The sequence below is a fragment of the Galeopterus variegatus genome, unplaced genomic scaffold (genome assembly GCF_000696425.1).
Source record: "Galeopterus variegatus unplaced genomic scaffold, G_variegatus-3.0.2 Scaffold5422, whole genome shotgun sequence".
In the NCBI taxonomy this organism is placed as follows: domain Eukaryota; kingdom Metazoa; phylum Chordata; class Mammalia; order Dermoptera; family Cynocephalidae; genus Galeopterus; species Galeopterus variegatus.
The window spans coordinates 84,532-98,454 of record NW_007731533.1 but is presented as its reverse complement, the minus strand read 5'-3'; the positions used below and the strand labels follow the sequence as shown (position 1 = coordinate 98,454).

Below are 13,923 nucleotides of genomic sequence, written 5' to 3'. Positions count from 1 at the left end.
TGTTATAAAATGAAGCTAAACCGCATCTTGATTGTAAAAGAGAAATCGGTTTAGAGAGTATTGACTTGGAAGATCTTAATTGCTCATACAATTAATTTATGGATGACTTTATTTGATGTTTGGAAAAAGGAATACAAATGAACCAACTTTGGTGTTTATGAATTTCCATGGGTGGCCAAGAAAAGGTAAATGACAGGAATAGAAAATTGAAACAGATGAGAGGGTAATGGTTGTTTACTCTCTCCTGGAAACGTTCCACATTAGCTGATAAGCAGTGGGCAGTTATAGAACTGATCAACAGTGGAGTTGTAGACAAGTTTAAAATTACTAAGAAAACCATTTAAATTGAATCATATTTTAAAACTTTTCACGACTGATGTGTCTTAAAATTGATATAGGTACGTGTGAGTTTTTAACCAAAATAAAAAAAAAAAGTCTTCTAAAGAATTTATTGGATAAATAATTTGAACTCTGCTGAGCTCCCAAGAGCCATCAAAGCAGAATCTTCCTGCTGAGATAGCAGAATAGTATTCTGAATTACTGTGCAGGCAGAGAAGTAAATATATATATATATAAATCATATTTTGGCACAGGCCACAAAAAGATGTCATAATGTAATGACAGGACTACAGGAACAAAAAGGAGATTAAAAAAAAGCCTTGTATCATATATATTTCATTATTTCTTATTTACATTTTTATAATTTATATAATAAAAGGTAGCTTGACATGTTACTCATCTTACGTAAGTGAAATACTGATTTAATTGAAGAGTATCTTGAAAGCTTAGAGTCACGCATACCTCTGTATTTGCAGGAAAATGAATGTCACGCAGTCACTTCTTACCTTGTGCAGGTATCCATGACATGGTTATTATTAATATTACCCTTGTACACCATTGATATCTACTTGATGGGTTGGTTTAATTTTTGTAGTGTCTTCTTCTACTTATCCTGGCTTAAGACATTCTTTCCATGCTTAATTCAGCCCCACAATGTGAGTGGCACCCTTTCTCCAGGACCCCCTGGGCACAAGGCTCCTTTGGCTTGGTGTCCTGGCAGGTGAAGGTTTGTGCTCAGGACTTCCTCCCTTACAGGTAATCGCCATGTAGTCAGCAGGTTTTCCCAGTGCAGGTGGCGTGAGGTTCAGAACCACGCCTTGATGGCCTGGGTAGCAGGCACATGCTCTGTGAGGGCCGTGGGCATTCCCCAGGCACCTCAGCCCTCTTGCTCTAGGTGGCCATACTTTCCCTGGCAACTCTTCTGTGACAGAATTCCTCTTGGGATGTGTCCGGGATGATGCCAGTCACCAGCCCTGATCCTTTCCCCTCCTATCATGAAGGCCTGATGTTCCTTTAGGAAGGCTTCCCACTCTTTTCATATGGAAACTCAACCACTCAGTTATACGTACCTTGTCTTTCCATTACTAAACCATAGAGAAACCTTGATTTTTTCAAGAAAACAAAAGCCTTATGTTATAATACAATACAAATAAACAATTATAATAGCAACGTGTGTGCACACAGACATAATTAAAATCACACTTCAGAAAAGGTTAAAAAATACCATAGATAAATAAGATTTATTCCTACATAAACTGCAAAATTGAATCCTCATGACAATCCTGTGTTGCAAGTATCATACCTTCTATTTTACAAATGAGAAAAATAAGATTTCGGAAGTTAAGTTGTCTAAAGTGAGCAGCACAGTCAGGCTATGTACATGTCGTGCCTGACTGCATAGTCTGTGGTGCACATGTGCATGTCTACACTTATCACAGGCTCCCCGTGTTGGGGAACGGAGCCTCAGGACGAAACATGAGTCCTAGTGGTCATAAGCAAATCCCCTGTCCTTTCAATTACTCTGAATTTGAGCAAGTGAGACATAGCACTCTGTGCATATAAATGAGGCAGCACCTGTAGGCGTGGGTGTGGCTGTGGTGTGTGTACACATGTTCATGCCCATCATAGATAAATCAGGGCAGGAAGTGAGGGCAGATGGAAGGTCTGCATTTACTTAAATTACTTTAAAAGAGGATGGCTGTCCATTTTCATTTTGCCAATTGGGCATATCCAGGACTTCAGATATTTTTTACCATTAGAGTCTTAATACCCCTATTTTGTTAGAAATCTGTATAATATTTAAAACGATATTCAGTAATAGGACATTTTCTGTTTTCCAAATAATGAAAAGAAGTACTTTTTTAAGTATAGATATTTATAAGTTATTGTGTTAGTTATCTTAATAATGCTCAGAAAATAGAAAGAGAATTTAAAACACACCATACAGACTTCCCAAATGAACCAAAGTGATTTAAGATACACTGAATATTTCATATAATTAAAAACAATAAATCCAAGAATAAAATTAAAAGATTCAAGTAGTAAAGAGGAGATTGTGAGATAATTATATTTAAAACCAAACCTAAAAATTATTTCTATAATTAAGTGGAATTATGTTTGAATTCCTTAGCAAGTAAGTCAAAAAGAGCAACATTCTATTGATACAGTTTTCAGAGATTAACTAAAGGCCAAATTTTCCTAACCAAAGACGTCACAAAACTGGGGGAGGTGGGAAATCCTTGACATGTGCCACCCTTGGTTGGTTACATTGCAAGATATAAGTGATTGCACCTCATATGGAATGTTTGAAATTAAAAGTTTTGAAGTTTGGTTATTTATACAATCCAAGGAAATATCCTTATTAAACTCCATCATGCATACTACAAAACTTTAAATAAATATTTAACATTTAATGACATAAATTCATGTCTTTATTTTGAAAGAAGTCTCTGATACTCTTCTTGTGTGTGTCAATGGCTTTGGTTATGGGAACCCAGGGCCAAGAACATGGAATCAGGAGGAACCACAAAGAGAAATGAGATACATTTAATGCCCTGGGCTTGTTCTAAGGTTCAGGGATGAATAAGAATAGACTTAGATTAAAATTTTTATTTTTTAATTATCTAAAAACTACTGTATCTCTCTCCTTCTTTTTTGATGTATAATACAGTGGTTTGCAACAATTTCAATCATGTAAGCATTTAGACAGACAGGTGTTATGGGCTGAATGCTTGTGTCCACGCAAATTTGTATGTTGGAGCCTTAACCTTCAGTGTGATGGTATTAGGAAGTGGAGAGGTAGTTAGGTTTAGATGAGGTCATGAGTATGGGGCCCTCACGATGAGATAAGTGCCCTTGTAAGAAGAGGAAGAGACACCTGTACCATGCAAGGAGACAGGAGGAGGCAGCTATCTGCAAGCCAGAAGAGATGGCTCGCCAGGAACCTAATCAGCCAGCACCTAGACCTTGAACTTCCAAGCCTCTAGAACTATGAGAAATAAATGTCTGCTGTGTAAGCCACCCAGTTTGTGGTATTATTTTGTTACAGCAATCCATTCTGACTAAGACAAAATGATTGAACATACAAACATTAAATTAATTTACCCAGTCACTGGATTTGCAAATTATTTATTTCTCTACTTTATCATAAATATATATTTTTAATATCCTGGATTCAGTAGACTGAGTCTAAAATACAAACTCTGCTTCTGACACCTCTATTGCCTTGGGCAGGCAGGTTGGCCTCTCTCGACTCCAGACTCCTCTGTAAAATAAGAAAAATTACAATAAATACCCAGGAGAAGCACACGACACTCAGGAAGAGCTCATTCAGTGTTAGTTTTCTTTTATTTTTACAGAAATAAAATATTTACTAGTTACAGCTCATCAGGTTCACAAAACTTAATTTCTGTAACCACTTTCTCACAAAGAATATATGATTTGTTTTCAATTTTATTAATTTTGTACTTATATGGTACAATTGGTATAAGTGTAAATATAGGTATTTTAAATATCACATTATTTCCTTAAAAAAATTCTTAAGAATGAAATTGCTTGGAGAAAATGCATTTAAAAATATTTATTGGCAAATTTCCTCCTGAAAGAAAACAGTTATGGTTGAATATTTATTTTTATTTACCAAAAACTTGTATGCAACAGTAATATGCTTTTAGTATTTTTTCCTAAGTAGTAGGCATGAAAGTGCTAGATTCTTTTTTAAATTTTTATGTTTGTTAATTAATGAGGTAGAATGATTTTAAGCTTTTCTTTTCCCTTTATTTTTGAACATTACATTAATAGCGCACTTCATTGTAAAATAGTATACAATACAGATGTAAATGGAGTAAAGATAACGAATGCCCCTCACTTTACTTACCCATCCACTCAGAGTTAACTGCTCTTAGCAGCTTTTTCAGCATGATAGCACAACATTTCAAATTTAGATAATTTGATAAAATATGGTACATTATGCTAAAATGATTATTACAACAGTCACAAAGAAATAAAATCGTGGAATCCATGTTCTACAACATGCTGTTTCCGTAAGTTATATCACATGGACTAGTTTCATATTCAGCTTATTTTTAACACCTGCTTATATTTACAGACTATTACTGTTCCATAATTTACTTAATATTATTGGAGATTTAATTTGCATAGTTGGTAGGAATACATTTGACTGCAAGAAACAGAACAGCAAACTTGATGACTTAAAACAATGATTTATCGTTTTTAAAGATTGTCCAGAGGTGAGGAATCCAAGGTTTTCTACGGAGACTCACTGGTGGGGCATGAATTCTGGAAGCAGCTACCTCCTGCCCTGGGCCCCATAGGAGATGAAGTGTGCCTCCTGCACCCTCTGCACTTGAGGGATGATGTGGGTCCTTCCTCTTCCTTTTATCCTTTAGCAGGCTTCAGGCTCGTCTCTCTTGATGCCTGTGTGCTCATCTGATCACATACTAAGCAGATTCATTTGACAATCTGGCTACTTACACAGTGGGTGAAAACTACAAGAAGCCATTAGAAATAGCTGGGTGATGTTTTCCTTTCTAGGTCTGGGTTTGGAGTGAGGGTTGATCATTCCTGCAGCCGTGTGTGCTGGGTAGGTCTAGAGCTGTGTTCCAGAATGTGCACTCTAGGATGCTGTAGAGCTGGGCCCCCTTGGCAAACTCTTTGTACAGTTCCTGCCTTGACCTCCCTATAGCTTTTTTTTTTCTTCCTTGTTAATAAATGAGCATTAACATTAGTTTATTTTACACCAGCTGCTGGGCCAAAAAGAGTAATGAATTGGATCTTAATAGATTAACTGGACTAACTCAGAAATCAAAGATAAACCCAATGGATGTGCTCTTCAAATATAAGAATTGGCCTTTTAACTATTTTTTTTAAAATAATGAAAATAAAGGAACAAATTGAAAATTACATAACTGGACTCTGCTGGCACCAAAGCGCCCTGTATTTTCATGTGAGGTCTTATTCACAGAAGAATGTCAGGCAATTTTATGGATGTATTTTGAGAAAAATAAACCAGTAGCAATTTGTGCTTAATCAATTACCAGATTAACAATCTTTAATTCCTCTGGAAATCACACTGACTAGTGCCCAGCAAGTGAATAACTACGAGGATATTCTGTAAATTTTCTACATATTTTCTAGCAACTGAGCTGTTTACTTAGTAGAAGTCAGGTGTAGTTATTCCTAAAACTGTTATACCACTTGTATTTTTTATGATAATTATACAAATTAAACTACTAAATGATAAAGGACAAATAAAGAGTTACAATTTTATTAAGATTAATTTAAATAATTTAGAAGGACCTGATAAATGTGACTCACCAAAAAATAAATATAACAAAATTGTAATAAATGAGTTAAATACATTAAAATTTATTCTGATTCTTCATTTAAATTATCTCAAAAGTGTCAATGGGTTCCGGATAGATTTTTTAAAACAATGTTTTTATTAAGAAAAATATCAAACCTTTATCAAAGTAGAGAAATAACATAGTAAATAGCTGTTTACCCATATTCCATTGTTATAATTTTACAAGAAATACAAATCATGAGCAATCTCATTTCGACACTTTTTCTACAGACTTCCTCTCTCTTCTCGGATTATTTTAACTCAAGCACCATATTGTTTCATCAGTAAATATTTCAAAACATATCTCAAAATATGGCTTAATATTTAAACTTAACTAAAATGCCTGTATCCCACCTAAAAATTAACAGTAAGTGCTTACATTTTGTTCAGGTTTTTTTTTTATTTCTATTCACAGCTTTTTTATTTGAATCCAGAAACTATCAGAATAAGGTAGATATATTGAAATTGGTTGATATGTATTTTAAATCTTTTCTAATACGTGAATTTATCTCTTTTCAAATTATGCATCAAGGCCCTGAGTTTGGGGCTCTGCAGCTTTTTTCGCAGGTGACATCATCACCGTAGTGCTTTTTTCCTGTGTTCCTCTCTCCACTGTAATTATTAGAATTCATGATTGGATCCAGCATCTTAATCAGATTTAGGTTCGATATTTTCACAAAAATACTGTAAGATTTGGGATGAATCCCAACCTCACATAGAACGGGAAGACTCGCCTCGAAGAGACCACAAGACCACAAGCACTGCAATTAGCAAGAGGTTTATTATTTCCAACGCGTTGGGTTCTCACCGCCAAGCTGGGGTGAGACCCCGTCAGGCTTTTTAGCTGTCTTTTTATACATTTTTTTGGGGCAGTTTTCTTGGCAGCCAGGAGACAAAGCAATAAACAATATTCATTGGTTAACTTGAGTGACCTTAAAGCCCATTGGAGGGCACCCCACCCGTTTGTAGGTGATTTCCCTTTTGATTTCCTAACTAATAAACATTGGGCCATCTGCAGGTTAGCTTTGTTTAAAGACTCTGCACTTTGCAATGTAGCGGTCACAGGTTTGTGCTAGCGTTAGCAAGAAAACCACAGACTGTCAGCTTTGAGCTTTTCCTGTGACAGACTGCCAGCTCTGAGTTTTTCCTGTGACAGAGGAGAGGTTGGCCAGCTCTCAGCGACCCCTCCTCTTGTAACCACATACTCATCTCTTTTTACCCAGGTGTGAGGTGACCCCTCACCCAGCGGCCCTATGAAAACATGTTTTTCGTGGAAAGTTCCACGCTCTACAGCGACCTGTTAGCTTTAGCTCCTGCAGCTCAGCTGTGCTCTGGGGTGCAAAACATCCTGTGTGTCTTGCAGGTCCTAAGAAGAGGGGGAGTAGAGTATGCCCCTAGGCATAACAGCTTTTAAGATGGCTTTACTGTAGCTAAGTTAGAGCAAGCTAAGTGTACAGAAGCGGATTGCACAAGTTAGTATTCTTCAATACATCATAGACGGCGGCACTCTTTACCTCCCTCAAGGAGGCAATTTGATCCCTTTTTGTTTGTAAAAGATTCTATTGATGACCATTGACTAAGTTCACTAGTTCAATAGGAATTGCAAATAGGAATATTCTAGTTCTTTCACTCATTCTTCATTTATGAACTGAAATACTCCAGAAGACACATCTTTTATCAACTATTTGGTTACCCACATCTGTCCATCAACTATTTGGTTGCTCTGAGATAAAATTTGAATAGGAAAATCAAGATAAATACTTCTTTTATTTTATTTTATTTACTTAGATAATGAGTTGATTAATAAGTATCTTCTAAATGGGAAAAATTAAGTATGTGAGTGAGTCTGCATGAATGTTTGTGGAATTTGTGTATATGTTTTTGTATTCTGTATCCTTATAAATGTTTAAACAAATCTGATGTTTCAATGCATCATAGTTTTTTTATTGAAATATAGTTGATTACATGTATTGGTGGGGTAAAGAGTTGAATATCAATACCTGTGTACAATGTGTGGTGATTAAATCAGGATAGTTAGCATATTCACTATTACACAACAAAATCATTTCTTTGTGTTGAGGACGTTCATTCTCTTCTAGCCTTCTGATAGCATGTAGTAAATCAGTGGTAATTATAGATGCATAGCTTGACTTTACATCAACAGAACTTATTTTTCCTAACTAGCTCTTTTGTGTCCATGAAGTAATTTCTCGCTATCCACCTGTAGTAACCACAGTTCTGCTTTCTCCTTCTGAAAGGTCAACTTATAATTGTTGTTTGTTTGTTTCTTATTTATATATTTATTTATTTTTTAGATCACATTTATGAGTGAAAATGTGTGGTATTTCTCACAGAGCTTCTGAAAGGTCAACTTATAATTGTTGTTTGTTTGTTTCTTATTTATATATTTATTTATTTATTAGATCACATTTATGAGTGAAAATGTGTGGTATTTCTCACAGAACATATGCCTGGCTTATTTCACTTAACATAATTTGTTCCACATTCATCCACACTGCTGTGAATGGCAGAATATCATTATTTTTTCAGAGTGAGTAGTATTTCATTGTATATATGTACCACATTTTCCTTATTCATTTGTCCATTGATGGACATTTAGGTTGTTTTCATATCTTGACTGTTGTAAGTAGAGGTGGGATAAACATGGGAATGCAGGTATCCCTTTGACATGATGATTTACATTCCTTTGAATATGCACCAATTAGTGGGATTGCTGGATCAAATCATCTCAATTTTGGTGGCTGGGGATCTCTTTTAGTTAGCTAACATGTCCTTTTGACAGTCACTGATAGATTCTTTAGTTTTTTTCTTTTGAGACCATCTAGGCACATTGTGTACATTTCCTACCCCAAAATGGACTCTGACCTTTCTTAACAGAACCCTTGTGACTTCCTGTAGGAAATGGCATTTGAAGACTGTCATCTAGATGCTCTGATGCCCTTTACTGTGTTGGTCCTTGTTCCTAAGATTTCGTGTAGAAGGGTTAGGATGATTTAAAAAACAAAAACAGACTATGAACAGATATATACCACGTAATAATTTTTATACTGTTATGAGTTATAAGTTTTATACTGTTATAAGCTTAACAAAATATGTACCTAAAAATAAATATAAATTGAAATCTGTGATAAATTCCATGAGAAAAGTAGGTAAAATGCAAAATTTTGACATTAACATGCTTTTTTCCCCCCTAGAATTTAGGTATATATTATTTGTAGCCAATTCAACAGAATTTCCTAACTGAATCTTTAGATGGTTCCCAAATCCCATAAAACGATGTGCAAAATATATGCTAATGGAGGGAGGTCTCTTGCCAAAGTTCATGACTCAATAATTTAAGAACCATACTTCTCTCCCTCTTTTTTGTTCCTATTTTATCAGCCACTAACTGATGTAATTATATTAATATTTCACATGGGGCTGCTGGTTTTGGATATTCTTTCATCCATTTCTTGCAGACTTTATTTTGCATATGTTGATATTATGTTATCACAAAAATGTGCATGTTTGCCATTTTCGTCTTTTTGACTGTACACATTATGAATAAAATATGCCACTATCCAATTTAATACATTGAATTCTTCTTATTTTCTGATACAATATTGTCATCCATGCATTTTAAAAAATTTACATTCACCTTGTACAGATCTGCTATTACTCTATGTGTCTATTCTATTCTGCTTAAGGCATATTTCTCATAAACAACAGTGCATATCTGAGTTTACTTATATTTTAATTCACTGTAGAAATATTTAATTTTTAAAATAAATAGCATAGAAAACAGCAGACACTCATTCTAGCTCTCTAGTCAGAAAAACTGAGATAGAAATCTGCATTATATTGTTTACAGGTTGTTTTGTGGATTTAAAAAAAAAAACCTTATAAACTATTTACACTCATGTAAGGACTGAAATAAAATTCTTCAGCCAGACTTGCAGATGAGTTTAAGGAGCTCGGTTGGAAATGGAGAAAATGTCTCTGAGTGTAAGAGGCAGGTATTGTGACCTTTTCTCAAGACAATAGGAAAATGTCCCATGATGTTCCTTACATGTATTCATTTCTCGTTTCTTTTAAATAAGGAAAGATGTTTCCTCTACAGCTAGTTTGTAAAAAGAAAAATGATAAAACAAAGAACTGGGATAAAATAAATAAAAGCATGAGCTAAAGTATAATTACAGCTTCAAATACTTGAACAGATTGTGCTTCTTTACCTGGAAAATTCCCATTCACTGCATCATTTGACTCAAAATGATATAAGGGTGCTTCGGTTTGCATCATGACCGTCATTTCTTGTAACATCAAATATCTGACTCAAACAAAAAGAATTTAAAATAGTTAATAATTGGGTAAATGTGAAAGAGGTTGGAAGTGGAACTTCCAAAAGCTCTGGACTTTTTAAATCAAAACTCTCTCATTAGAAGTAAATGATGTAGGAAACATTTAAAATATATATCACTTTGGCTTTTATAACAATTTATATTTAAATATTTTTCATCATCGGGTGCCGGGCATTTACTTTAAACATGTTTACGGCATTTGGTGTAACAAAATTATCCTTAAAAGTTTTGTAAACTCATTTCAAAAAGCAAAGGAAAGCTTGCAGCTCTGGAAAATGAAACAATGTATAACCCAGCTTTGTGGAAAGTTTCTGCAGTGGGTTATCTGGGTAGGCCCTAAATTTATAGACAAGTGTCCTTACAAGAGACACACAGAGAAGAAGAGAAGGCAGAGGCTGGAATGAGGTAACCCCCCAGCTGGGGACAGCCCTGGAGTGGCAGGCAGCCCCCACAAGCTAGAAGAGGCAGGAATGCTGTCCCCCGCTGTACCCAAGGGTATGTGGCCCTGCTCATACCTCAATTTCAGTCTCTTGGCTTCCAGAAGTATGAAAAATGACTGCTGTTTATGCTTCCCGCTTGTGACAATTTCTTACAGGAGCCTCCAGAAACTCTTCATGGTACTGTTAAGAAACATGGTTTTGACCAAGAAGTAGCAAAAACTCTCCCTGACCTAAGTCTGCTGGGCTCCTCTAAGGCCTCCAGGCCCTGCCGTTGGTACCTGTCCTGGCCAGGCCTGCCTCTCCCAGTTTTCAAGAATCCTGCTCAGTCAACTTAGAACACATACCTTTGATATCTGACTACCTGGATATATGATCCACTTCCTCATCCCCCCTGGTGTCTCTGGTCACCCTGGCCTGCCTTCTGCAAGAATCCTAGTAGATGGGTTCAGCCAGAATCCCTACCCCCATGTCTCCTCTTAGTGACTTTCAGTACTCTGACTCTTAGAACACATACCTTTGATATCTGACTACCTGGATATATGATCCACTTCCTCATCCCCCCAGGTGATCTCTGGTCACCCTGGCCTGCCTTCTGCAAGAATCCTAGTAGATGGGTTCAGCCAGAATCCCTACCCCCATGTCTCTTCTTAGTGACTTTCAGTACTCTGACTCCCACCCTGCACCTGAGCTGTAAATCCCTTTTCCTTGTGTTGGGAGTAGTCTCCAGACCCCTCACCACAGTTCTGAATAAAGTCTCCCCTACAGTCTTTAACAAGTGTCAGAATATTTTTTCTCATAGTAGGTAAGTGGACTTTTACAGTATAAACCATAGCTATGGGGATGGACATTTCTTTGAGACTGGATATGCGTTGGACACTGTTCTTGGTGCTATCTATGTTTTGACTACTTTTTCCTGCTGCAGCCTTTTGATACAGAATCTTTTGTCTTCCTTCTCCAGACAACGAAAGTAAGAAAAAGAGAGAAGACGGATAGCCGTCCAGGGCTGTGTCGCTGCATCAAGTTATATTAGGTAAAGTTAGAGTTTTCTGGTCCAAGTACAGTAGCATATTAAAAATATGATTTCAAATTATCTTAATAACACCAATAATAACTCTTTATATGTAATAATAATGCTGGCAAAATTAGTTTTATTATTGCAGAAATGCAAAAATACCTAATAAAAAGTTAAACAAGCAGTATACAAAATCTACGTAAAAACTTAGCTAGCAACTATATATTAAATTATGTACACTAAATATTTCTCCTTACGGGTATCTCTAACAATCGGACTGACTTTTTTTTTCTCTTACAAAAGGTTAAAAAACGATGTTTAGTGACAGGGTTCAGAAATTATTGTCTACTGGAACTAGATGTCCTTCAGGGAGGAAATCAAAAATTTTAGACTTAAAACCACCATTTGTAAAAAATAGAAAGATTTGTTTAAAACCAGTCTTTGTCACTGACATTTGTGCTTAATGTGCATAATAAAAGCATTTAAAAATTATTTTTCTGCATATTGATTATTTAAAATGAATTAACATTTGCAGTAAATGTGCATGAGTAATTTATTGTAGCTTTATCATTAAGATGATGTAGATTTCCTAGGGATATTTATATTATATTGTATTGATATAATGTAATTAAAATATTAAATAACTGCCTTTCCTACTTTAGAAATAATGTGAGTTTAGGTTGAAATGGGATTCTTACACTAAGATCAAGGCAGTTTGTCTCTGGGCTCAGACTTACTTTAAGGCTTCAAGTCTTAAAGTAATTGGTTTAGTTCAGTTTGAATTCTTAGTGATTCAGAGACAGAAATATTCGAGGGAGGTTTGTCTAGACGCCCACTCTTCTGTTAATAATGGTGGGAGGGGTGGTAAATTGTGAAATTTAAAATCTAGCATAAAAGTTAGTGAATTTAATATTAAAGTCTTTGGCACTGGATAAAGAAGTAGAGAGTGACACAGATTGCAGCATGTCCCTTGTTCCTGCGCTTAAAGTCAGGTCCTGGACAGGAGGGGTCAGCAGCTGCATTACCTGGGGGTGAGAGGAGGGGAACCTGGTGAAACTGAAGCTGTGCCGAAAAGTGGGCAGGGTAGGAGTCGATCTCATTACGAACATTTCTCAGACACCAGCCTCTTGGAGGTCCACTGAGCTCAAGCTGCAAACAGATCTGTCCGCAAAGTCAGGCTGGAAGGTGCTGATGCCTCCTTTCAGAAGCCAGTGTCCCTTCCAGACACTGTAGCAAGGTGGTTGCTGGAAACACAGGAGCCTTCGTTTCTTCCTGTACCTCCTGCTGAGTGTAGACACTAGCTGGACATGGAAAACAAGAAAAATTACTACTAAGAGCCCCAATTACTACTAAGAGCTCATCTAAGTACTAAATTCTCAGATCACATAGAGGAAAGCCTCATACTAATCAACTCCGAAGCAGTTAAAAAACGAAAAAATATAAAACAGAAAAGTGACGAGTGACCCTGACCAGGCACATGGAGGAAACCACACATCTGGACAGCCTGCTGGGCAGCCTGCTGTGCAGCATCACATCCCAAACAGCGATGTTCAGCATTTTCAACCAGAAAAGCCCTCAAAGATGACCTTTGTCATTCACTTTTATGGTACGTTCCCCACAGAATGCAAAACTGAGCAATGTGTTCTTTTTATTAGAGCTTGTATTTGAACACCTGAATTGAAACCTTTTAAGTAATAATTTACTATTATATTCTCGATTTATTGAAAATTTAACTTTGCAGGGTGGCACCCAAATTGACAAGATATAACTCATATTAGGAGTTATCTTCAAACAATGTAAATTTAAATATGCAACTGAAATATCCCATTTCTTTGTGTGGTACGTGTGAACGCACATGTATATTTTGGAAAAAAATGGCAAAACTATGGTCCCTCAAAAAACAATGCATTTCAAAAATTTAATGCAAGTTTTTGAAGATTTAATGATTCTTGATATTACATTACTGACCTCCTGAACTGAACTTTAAAATTAGTTCTTAAGTAGTATGAAGATAAAAATATCTATATTTATTTGAAGGCCTTTTACATATTTGGGAGTTTTTCCTCTGTATTGTGAGATACATCCTACATATACAAAAGTGCATGCAATCTATCTATACACTTTGAGGTAAAATTATATTGCTAGTCAGTGTAACCATCAACTGGAGAAAATGTTCTTAATGTGATACTGAAACGGTGTCAAAGTAATTAAAGCTGTTTTGTACTTGATTTACATGATATTTAGGATTTTAAGTTAAAATAATATTTTAAATGGCTTTTTCCAAAAAAATAATAAACTAATTCATTTATCTCTATAAGGCTCAAAATATATATTTCCTTTTTCAGTGCATTGTGATTAATATAAAAATATTTCCTTTTTTATATATGTGAATTTTTGCATATCATCATT

General features: G+C 35.7%; 1 long non-coding RNA gene across 1 annotated transcript; it reads right to left on the bottom strand.

The window, feature by feature from the left end:
- Positions 1-3,464: 3,464 nt before the first annotated feature.
- Positions 3,465-10,640, bottom strand: LOC103604831. Its single transcript, XR_551745.1, has 3 exons — positions 10,578-10,640; positions 9,937-10,031; positions 3,465-3,604 (listed from the first exon to the last, which is right to left on the bottom strand). It is a non-coding gene; the product is annotated as an uncharacterized LOC103604831 (long non-coding RNA).
- Positions 10,641-13,923: the final 3,283 nt, after the last annotated feature.